Genomic DNA, 10,299 nt, shown 5'->3' with positions numbered 1-10,299 from the left:
TCACCTCCTTTTCTTCTCCTCTATTTACATTCTCCTAGTCTTCTCGTCCTGGTTCTTTCTTCCTTTCCTTCTTTTCCACCTAATTCTTCTTTTCCTCTTCTGGATCAAAGTTCTTCACCAGCCACTTCTCCTCCTCTTCCTTTTCCTAGTCATCTCTTGTCTCCTTCTTAGCTCCTTCTCCTTCTCAGTCTCCTACTCCTCCTTTTTCTTCTTCACAAACTTCTCATCATCTTCGTATTCTTCAACTGTCCCTCCTCTTCCACCTCAGGAATAAAGTTCTGCTTCACCAGCTTCTTCTCATTGTTAGTACTATTCACAGTAGTAGTAGTAGTAGTACTAGTAGTATGTGGATATTTTCTCACCTGTGTTCAGTCTCATTCATCACGGGAATCAAACATCGACTTACTGACATAAATAATTAAAGTTTTCACTCTTCCAGCTGTCTTAAATCCCTCTGATGGCTCCTAATAACAACAGTCTCATATTTATGGCTCATTATTAAACAGAAATGAGGCGATAAAGTGTCACAGATTTAGTGCTTTGACCTCCAAAGTCCCTACTCAGATTTATTAATCTCGTGAGTTATAGGAATCACTTCGCCAAAAGTTTTAGCTCCATTTCAGACTTTGACCCAGCAAATGATCCACAAACACTGGATCAGAGGTCGGAGGTCACGGGTACAGTTTGTGGAAAGCTTCATTCAAACTATGATAAAATGGCACCATCGGGCCACGTGTTTGACACCACTAATCTTGGTACAATCATACATGAAGTTTTAAAGTGGTCTGTAAGTTGTCTGAGCTCCTACAAACTGCTGCTGTTATTCACGTGTCATAAGATGGGAACAAACCCTGGATGATTAAACGTGAACAGACTGTAAAACTGTAAACGGAGGAGCTCTCCGGTTCAGTATTGGTCAGGCGAAGCAGCTTTCAGATGCTTTTCAAAGACAAATAAGCCTGTCTGCAGAACTCTGGGGTGGTAAAAACCGTCTGGATTTTCTTTTACAAATCCTACAGATGAATCAGTCTCCCGAGCGCCGTACATGGTGGGCTAATATTTCACATTTAGCTGAAACGTGGGTGAACTAGCCCTCGTATCAACCTGTCCACCGAGAGCACAGACCTGCACGGGGAGTAAGAGGATTTCAGTGCAGAACAAACCCAGATGAGGGCAAACTGCTGATCTGCAGCAAAGGCGGTCATGCTTTGTCACTGTTTCCAGGTCTCAGAGGAGGGAGGCTTCAATCCTTAGTCTAAACTCCAGCAGTTTCACTCAGGTTCGGTGCGATCAACCCGTTATAATCTGTGTCTGTGATGCATTGAGAGGCTGTTTGTGATTTACTGCGCTAATCTGCTTAATTGAAACTTGGATAATTGCACATTAAGACACAATTAAATGCTATGAATCCCTTCTTTGGTCGAACTTCAAATTAGCTGACGGTCATTTAAGTTACGCTTTAAGGAATGAGAAGATTTACAGCGACGACCCAAGGAGGTTTTTACTCAGAAATGAGACGTCCAGGTAGATAATTAAAGTGAAACCTCTCCGGTGTGAGAGGGAGAGGCATAACGGGCAGCTGTTCAAGCTGTCGAAATGCTGAAAAATGGGTCCAAATTTCAAGAGGAGAAATTTTAAAAGCCATTAGTGGGTTACAGGGGCGACAGGCAGAGATACTCAGACTTTCATCTCACATGTTTTCTCCTCCAGGTTTGTGGTTGGTTTGTTCATTGAGCCCCTCGTCTTCAGACTAGCACCAGTAAATTTCATCCACTATAGAGTTATCAAACAGGAAAACTACCCCCAAATCTCAAATCTGTTCTTTGTATCAGGCTGTAAACATGTTTATCATAACATAAGAGTCTATGGGGACGGAATCACTGCTGCAGCCTCAAGTGAATCTCAGAAGAACTGCAAGTTTTGGCACCCGAGCCATTTCAAATGCCACAGTGCGAGCTGAAGGTCATCGCTCGATGGAGCCAGCAGGACTGCATTCCCTCTGCTGCACCCAGGAACTCTGTCAGTAAAAATGAGTTCAAATTCATCCACTTCTTGTACTTCACTAAATTTGAGGCATCAGCAGTAAGTTTAGCCAAGTGTGCTGCAGCTCTAGTTTCTCTTTATGGCAGCTTCCGAGTATCCTAACATGACTGATGGCACACTGGGAGCCATTATGCACCGAGCCTTTTAAAACAGCAACACTAATCAAAGATGACTGGCCATCGGATCAGGGAAAAAAGATCCCTCGGCGTGCATGCAGAGTGTGGTCAGCATCTTAAGAGCACAAGAAAACAAAAAGTCCAAAATGAACCCAATTTGCCTGTGAAATATGAGACTTTTGTGTCTTTGGGAAATGTTATTAAACTGGTTGCTGTGCATCAAAAGGAAATCATTATGTCAAAAAAGAGGAAGACGCTGGGACATTCGCTCTGACAGCTCAAACCGTGCAAGGTTACAAGAACCTTGATGCTTCCTGAGCTGCGGGAAGGTCCAATATTTTAAGTTTCTCTGCTGGCACCAGGCTCCACGCTTTATAGCTTCACATTCCCCCCACTCTGGATCTATTGGACCGCCCTTGACAGATGTGGTAACCGAGCAATGAGACACTAACACAAAATATTTCTCACGTGTTCATGTTTCAAAAGTAACGTGCTGAAGAAGTGTGAACGTAAACTGGGAACCTGCTCAAAATGACAAACAGACTCGACTAAGCCACAAATGCTGCAGTCACATGGACAGGATTTTAAATCCAGTCTGTTTGTTTCATAGTTCCAGCTCAGGCCAATCGCTGGGAAAACCCACAGCTTTTTCCTAAAACAATCACACAGTTAGATGAAAGAACAGGCTCAGAATCAGCTGGCACGGTTAAATCAAATATTCATGTTAAAAGACGGTGATTTTCTGATTTAGCAGTGTCGTGTTTTTAAGTTTCTATTACTCTGGGTACATTCAAATAGTCCAAAAATAATTCTCTGACTTCCTTTTCCTAACCACTTTTCCTTGATTCTGATGGAAAATATCATGAGGTCAAGGAAAAGTGTGAAGGACACTTGAGAAGTACTTAGGAAAGAGAATAATGGATTGGATTTATATAGCGCTTTTCAAGGCACCCAAAGCGCTTTACAATGCCACTATTCATTCACTCTCGCATTCACACACTGGTGGAGGCAAGCTACGGTTGTAGCCACAGCTGCCCTGGGGCAGACTGACAGAAGCGGGGCTGCCGTATCGCGCCATCGGCCCCTCTGGCCAACACCAGTAGGCGGTAGGGTAAAGTGTCTTGCCCAAGGACACAATGACCAGGACAGAGAGCCCGGGGATCGAACAGGCTGTGCCTGCATTTAAACTTGACTTGCAAAACAACATGCTAATGTGTTCTTACTCTGCTGTTTCAAAGGTTGGAAGTTTTGAGAAGAAAAAGGAACATTTTTTGATTACATTTTTACATTTATTTTAACAAGATTAGCTGTTTAATACGTTTTGTAGCTTTAATTAAAGGTTTTCCTGCAAATAAAGATGTCCACCATGGCCATTCATGCTACACCGAAGCAATTAACTAATTAAATTATGGAAATCTTCCTGTTTTTTGTTTCTTTTGTGTGTGTGGTTATTTTTTTTTTTTACAATGGGTTCACACAGAAATTGATATTTTACAGGACAGTCTGAGCAATGAGCTACTGGAAACCTTTCTGTAATTTATCTGTAAATATTTCTTAGATTTATAGCTCAAAGAGTCATGCGGACAGATTCCTTTCTTTTAGTACAACAGCATTTATCATGCAGAAAAATACTGGCAGCCACCAGTGCTCAACCTCCTAATAGATAAATCTATGATATCAATTTTAAAATCCTTTGTCACTTTGTTCTCAAGTTATTGCATTCACAAGACTTTCAGAAAGCTTGCCCTCTGAGGTCACTGAGATTCAAACTCATCTGAGATTTTTTGCAGATACTCGTATGGTACCAATTTAAGAAGACTGGTTATTCTACAGAAATGTCCAATTTTGGAATGCCAAGATATTTTTTAATTTATTTTATTTTTCTTCCTTTTTACATCTGTCACATGCACCGCCTTTTTGTCACTGGTGTTACTCCTTTGGGAACTTTAAAGGCTTTTATGAAATATTATTTCCTCAATCTCATCAGCACATGTGGTCAGAGCCACAGATGCAGAATAATGGTGCAACACATCAGGAGATTATCAACCAGGATCTGATTATATGATGTTCATTTATTTGCTATAATAATTAAAACATTTGAAAACGTTAAAAATGAGTAATGACATCACATCACAACCCTTAAGTGTGACAAAATTCAATGTAAAATTATTAACACCTTTAATATGACACATTTTACTGCCACATCCTCTGCAAAGACAGAGACAGCACATCGGCACCAGAAAGCAGCGTTTTGCTACTTAGTTTATGGTTATTTAGTTCCCTTGAGTACTTTAACCTCATTAGTGTTTTATTGTTTACTTTTGGTAGTTTGAAATTTACTTTTATTTTTTAAAACCTCACATTAACAGCAGTGACAAAATGACACAATAAAATATTAGTATTCTATGTTTAAAACTGTACGTAAGCGAAGTACTTGTGTAAGTAAATGTACTACCATACTTGGTTGTGGCAATGGGAGGGTCAGTGTCACCCCCAGCACCCCACTCTAGACTCACCCCTGATACTTTATAGTTATACTTTTGCAGATTTCTGCAGATTTCCACTGCTGTGAACAAGATTCCTATAATAGCTCTGTCCAAGACTCAGGATGTCCTCACCTGGTTGGAGGAAAACTAAAAATGTGTGATTAAAAGCATGAAAACTGGACAGAGAACAGTATGAGGCAGCAGTGTGGTGGCACCGTGTGCTGTAGGTGTTGGGTTTGAGTTAAAGGGGATTTAGAGTTCAGAGAATAAACCAAACCAGATGGCCTGAGACCTCAAATACCCAAATGTTACCCACAGCCAGAGTGGGGGTGGCTGCATGGTTTTATTTGAGCCACTTTCCTGTTTTCGTTTTTATGCCAGCATCATCTCCCATCAGCTATATGCACATAATTTGTATTAACAAAATAGATTTCTGTGGAAACATGATGTGGGCCAAACCGTTCAGTGTCATTAATATTAATCAAAGACAAGCCAGAAACATTTTGTGAAGTTACTCGCTGTCATGCTGAGAGGTCAGGCACGGTGTCAAGACTTCATCGCAACTTTGATTCAAGATTTGACGAGATCAAAAGACTCTTTAATGTCAGTCCAACAGATTTCAAAAGCTCAAGACGCATGATTGTGTTTATAATGATGGTCCTGCGGCAACATTAATTATGATAAGAGTGGTTTCAGTTTCAGTCTAAATCTTTAAAAGAAAAGAAGTAAAGGGAACCTGTTGTGCCGTTTCTTATTTCCTTTCATAGACATGCTCCGTTCTAGTGGTGGATGATCGCATTGTTCAGCCAGAGTTTGAACAATGAGGTTCAAATAATTCCTGAGCGCTAAAACAGTCCGTAGACAGCTGGAAACACTCATTTTATCACAGTTTTTAGATTTGGATTTCTCATGTAATCTCATTCAGCTCAAATAAATTGCATTTTTAAAATGCCAAATGAAAACAGCAACCTTATAATATTCCAGAGAAAACCCCAGCAATTAGAATCCTAATCCCCTCTGAGCAAACACTTGGTGACAGTGGGAAGGAAAAACTCCCTTTTAACAGGAAGAAACCTGTCGGCAAATACCCGATAACTGCTAGCCCAGTGGTAATAAAAATTGAAATGCTTTACTACCAGAAATGTAAAAGGTTTGTCTTCAAACAGCACTACAGCCTGTATGTTTTAAAAGGTGTAACTTTTACTTTGAAGGCAAACAGTTCCCATTTCAAGTTTGCATTGTACTTTTCACACTTTCACTGCAGCTTGGAGAGTAGGAACAGATGGGGGTCACTGGCAGGTATCTGGGCTTGCATGATTGGGACTTTAATGAAATGCTAATTTCTTTTGCTTATTTTTTTCACACTTGGCTAGCAGTTTCCAGATTGTTGCAGACCAGTTTCTAAGCCCAGGCCTTTTTTTTAATGTCAACCTTACACTGTCACCACAATTGTCACATGTGCAAAATGACGAACAACTTAATGGTTAGTGGTCACATCTCTGCAAAGCCTCATTATATCAGTAATACAGTCATCTCAGGATGTTTGCAGCTTGTACAAAATATTTTTTTATTAATAATTTTGTATCTATGGACAGTTTCTTCTTAATAATAGACAGATCCTTTTGGAGGTCATTAAGGCTTAAAATCAGGGGCATGGCCTGACACAGGCGGCTATAAATGGATCATCTCTATACTGTGTTTGTGCTGTCGGTGCCTTTTGGATAATTTCTAATGCAGTTATCAGAAGAATAATATACCTTGTTGTGCAGTTATTTGTACTAACAGACTGTTAAGAAGTCTGTGCTCCTGTCATGCTGAGAAAAATTCTAAGATTTATTTATTGCTTTTGAGTGTTTTATGGAGACAGCTGGTATCAAGCTGTCTAGCATTCATTAGTTGAAAACTCAGCGCTTTGTCTTCTCATCCAAGTCTATTTCCCAGGCTCCAGAAACACCCAACGTGGCCAAAATGCTAAAATTGAATCTTAGAAACCAGGTGGGGAGTTAATAATGACAGCAACCATCTTTCTATACAATAAACTGAGTGGCTGTGAAAAATGAGATAACTCTGGATTATTTTTGAAGCAGGCTGCATGTGTAACATAACTCCATATGTTGCAGTAAAAGTGTCTGTTCATTATTAATCATAAGCTGTACTGTACTCTTTATTTAAGAAACATATAAATGCCAGTTTGATAAGGATCATTCCTCATTTGACTTTGTATTTTCATTTTCATGTGAACACAGTGTTTGGATGCCCAGCAGGAATTTGCTCCCAGCTTGAGAAGCTCTGCTCCAGCGCCTGTGACATGTTGGTTGGCTTTCTGCAAACTGTTTACTTTTTATTATTAATTTATATTTAAACTGTTTCCATTGTTGTGAGACAGTTAGAAAAGTAAGCTAGACTCAGATGGTTGAATTGCCTCTGCAGGGCTTCCACACACAGAGCAGAGTTAACACTGAGATATAAATGACACCATAAGGGTGTACTTCAGTCAGAGACAGTGGGTATAATGATGATGGTTGTCACAAATCACTGGGTTGTGCTTAATGTACTTCAAACTTTTTTTAAATTTTTTAAATATTTTGTGGCCCTGTGTTCTTTAGACCAACTGTACAGCTGTTGCAAAGGAGGACACTATCCAGGAGCCACGAGGATCTCATTCTGAACATTCATTCTGCTCCAGACCAGAAGCCTGTGCTACAAAACAGGATTAGGTGCTTAAGTAACAGGGTCATAAATCACATCTTGTCATAATAACACAAAATGTGTTGTAAACCCCCAAACCGTTCCTTTTATACCTGACTTTTAGGACCTCCAAGCCTGTAGTTATGTTCATTATCAGTTAGAGCCCCTCCTCATTGTTGTTCTTCTTTGGTGCAACCCTATAAATACAGTGTACATCTTTTGCGTCTCCCCTTTTCTACAATTCCCCTGTGGGAGAGGTTGGTGTCATTTCTTTCCAACACTGTAAAACACACATATAATTCATATTTAGCCACCCTGATGTTTCTGATTGCAATTTTAGTTCAATTATTGTCATCATTATGCCTGTTTTTTGTTAGATGCTATAAATGTGTGTGCCACATATGTGTTCTAGGGAACGTGAATGCTAACATGAATAGATAATTCTTGCTAGCTTGGAAGTTGTGGTGGATTGAGCTAACCCTCTTCCCCACTGTTTGTATTTGGTCATAGGAGCTGGAGTGGGCAAGCTATTTATTTGGAGGTCTTTCTTTCTTTCACCTTTTATCGTCAGACACAACGCAGAACCACACCGGTCACACTTATCCAGGTAACTTCAGGTGTAACCCTGAAAAATGAAATTCGCAAGCAATTTTAAATCAGTGTTATTGTTCTATAAGGATTAATACGTGATCCTAAACAGAACACTTGTAAGGACTTGTTTACCACCAGTGTTGGTCAAGTTACTTGAAAAAAGTAATCAGTAACTAATTATTGATTTCTTCCCCCCAAAAGTAATCCAGTTACTTTACTGATTACTTATTTTCAAAAAGTAATTAGTTACTTAGTTGCTTTTTAAAAACATGATTTACAACCTGAATACGTAATAAAGCCATAGATCTTTCAGCCCAGTTCTACTTTTTCTGCATAATCCATCATACAAAATGTAATCAAATGGAAAAGTCTCTTTTAAAAACTTGTTTTATTAGTTTTATTCTTTTAACTTCATGCATCAAGCAAAAATGTAATTATATACAACACTCTCTGACTGGAAGAAATTTGTTTAACATTTAAACCTATTTTCTGCACATTCCAGCACATAAAATAAAATAGGTTTTTGTGTTTACACTCACTCTTTCAAATAAATGCAAGTGAAACACAGCAGAAAATAAATAAAATCAAAGACTCAGTCCTGTTGCTCTATTTTCAGCTGTATAGCAGGAGCAGGGCAGGCGGATGTTTGCCCTGGTGCAGGTGTGTCGCAGCGGTCAGTGGAAGATTCCGTGGCAGCGCACTCGGTGCTCGCTCGGAGGTTTGGGGGTTTTTTTCGCTGCAAAAAGAAGTTTTCTTCCCACGCACTGTACAGCGGATGCTAATGTTTTTGTCACTTTTTACGGAATCAAACTCAAAGTACGGTCAGTACTTCCACGCGTTAAATGCTGCACGCTCATACTCTCTCCCGCACTCGATATATTATCCATTGTTGATCTGCACACAGCTGTTGCCACCAACGTTGCACTCGCTTACGTCATTGTCATGAGACACTCCCGCAAAAAAATCACAGCTTTAGTAACGCAGTGTGCTTAGGGAAAGTAACAGTAATCTAGTTACCTTTTTTGCAATAGTAATCCCTTACTTTACTCATTACTTGAAAAAAGTAACGCGTTACTGCCCATCTCTGTTTACCACACATCAAATTTGTGCACACACTAATATTTTAAAAGTTAAGAATAAATACTAAAACATGATTGAGACCGTTAAACGCCAACAGGGCTGAAGCTGAAAGAATAAAACTGTCTCACTGTCTCTTAGTTTAATGGGATAACCATTGTAATCTGTCAGCTTCTCCCATGTCCTAATTATACAGCTGCAGTCTAATACTGATAAGCGTAATAGCTTAGAGAGTTAATTCTTCTGCTGGCATTACTTACCCATGTGAAATAGTCATGAAAAAAACAATCATTTTTCATGTACATGGACATGAATTGTCCATACATGAATTGGGACAGGAATAAGTGAGTAATGAATTTAAATAGGAAATGAATAACGTGTTTGTCCATAAAAGTGAGCAGGAGCCAGTATGACCATCAAGAGAAAGCTTGAAAAGAGGCTCATATTTCTGATATATGTATGTATCCTGTATGTATACTTTTGACCATGTGTGGTTAAGAGAAAACCCTAAATAAATTCAAGGTTGTACACCCGACTCTTGTTTTTTTTAAGTCATTAAAGATGTTTGCTGTACTCTATTTCCTCTCTAGAAAGAGAACAGTTCAAAGAAATAATTAAATATCCAAAACTATCATGACATTCATGCCAACGATTGTATGAGTGCACATAAACCTCTGACCACAACTGTATAAATTACAGGCCATGGCACTGTTACCTTCTAAAACAATCACAATACCTTGAAATAACACAAAAATATTATTAACAGTTCACTATAACTGTGATTAGCAGTCATGGACCATTTACACTCCAGATATCGTGGTGCATGGGCCTTCCTTCCTTCCACAGGGTGATGGCTAAAGATACTTTAATTTTTTACAAACTGCTCTGCCTCACTATTTTCATATACGGAATGTGTTAATAGTAGATGTCATTACATATCTATAAGCCAAGTTTTTACAAATTGTAACTGATCATACGAGTTATGTTTCATTAACTATCAGCCGCAAAAGCTAACTTCCCTAACTTGGTTTGAAAAAGCACCACATCTTATCTCACATGGCAATTTCCCATCCAATAATTACCAAAAATCCAAATTCTCTATCCTTGTATTTATGCATTTAAATTGTCTGCCTAACCACGTATCACATGATGACCCTGAATACTGAACCCCAACTTGTGGGCTCTGAGAGAGTAAAAAATATTAATCAACATAATTCATACCGTTACACATCACCAGGCCTAAAGCTGAAATAAAGTCTTACACAAATCTAAATCTTAATTTAATGGACTAACCATTG

Source organism: Astatotilapia calliptera, chromosome 16, assembly GCF_964374335.1.
Source record: "Astatotilapia calliptera chromosome 16, fAstCal68.1, whole genome shotgun sequence".
Taxonomy (NCBI): domain Eukaryota; kingdom Metazoa; phylum Chordata; class Actinopteri; order Cichliformes; family Cichlidae; genus Astatotilapia; species Astatotilapia calliptera.
Note: the sequence above shows the minus strand (reverse complement) of the source record.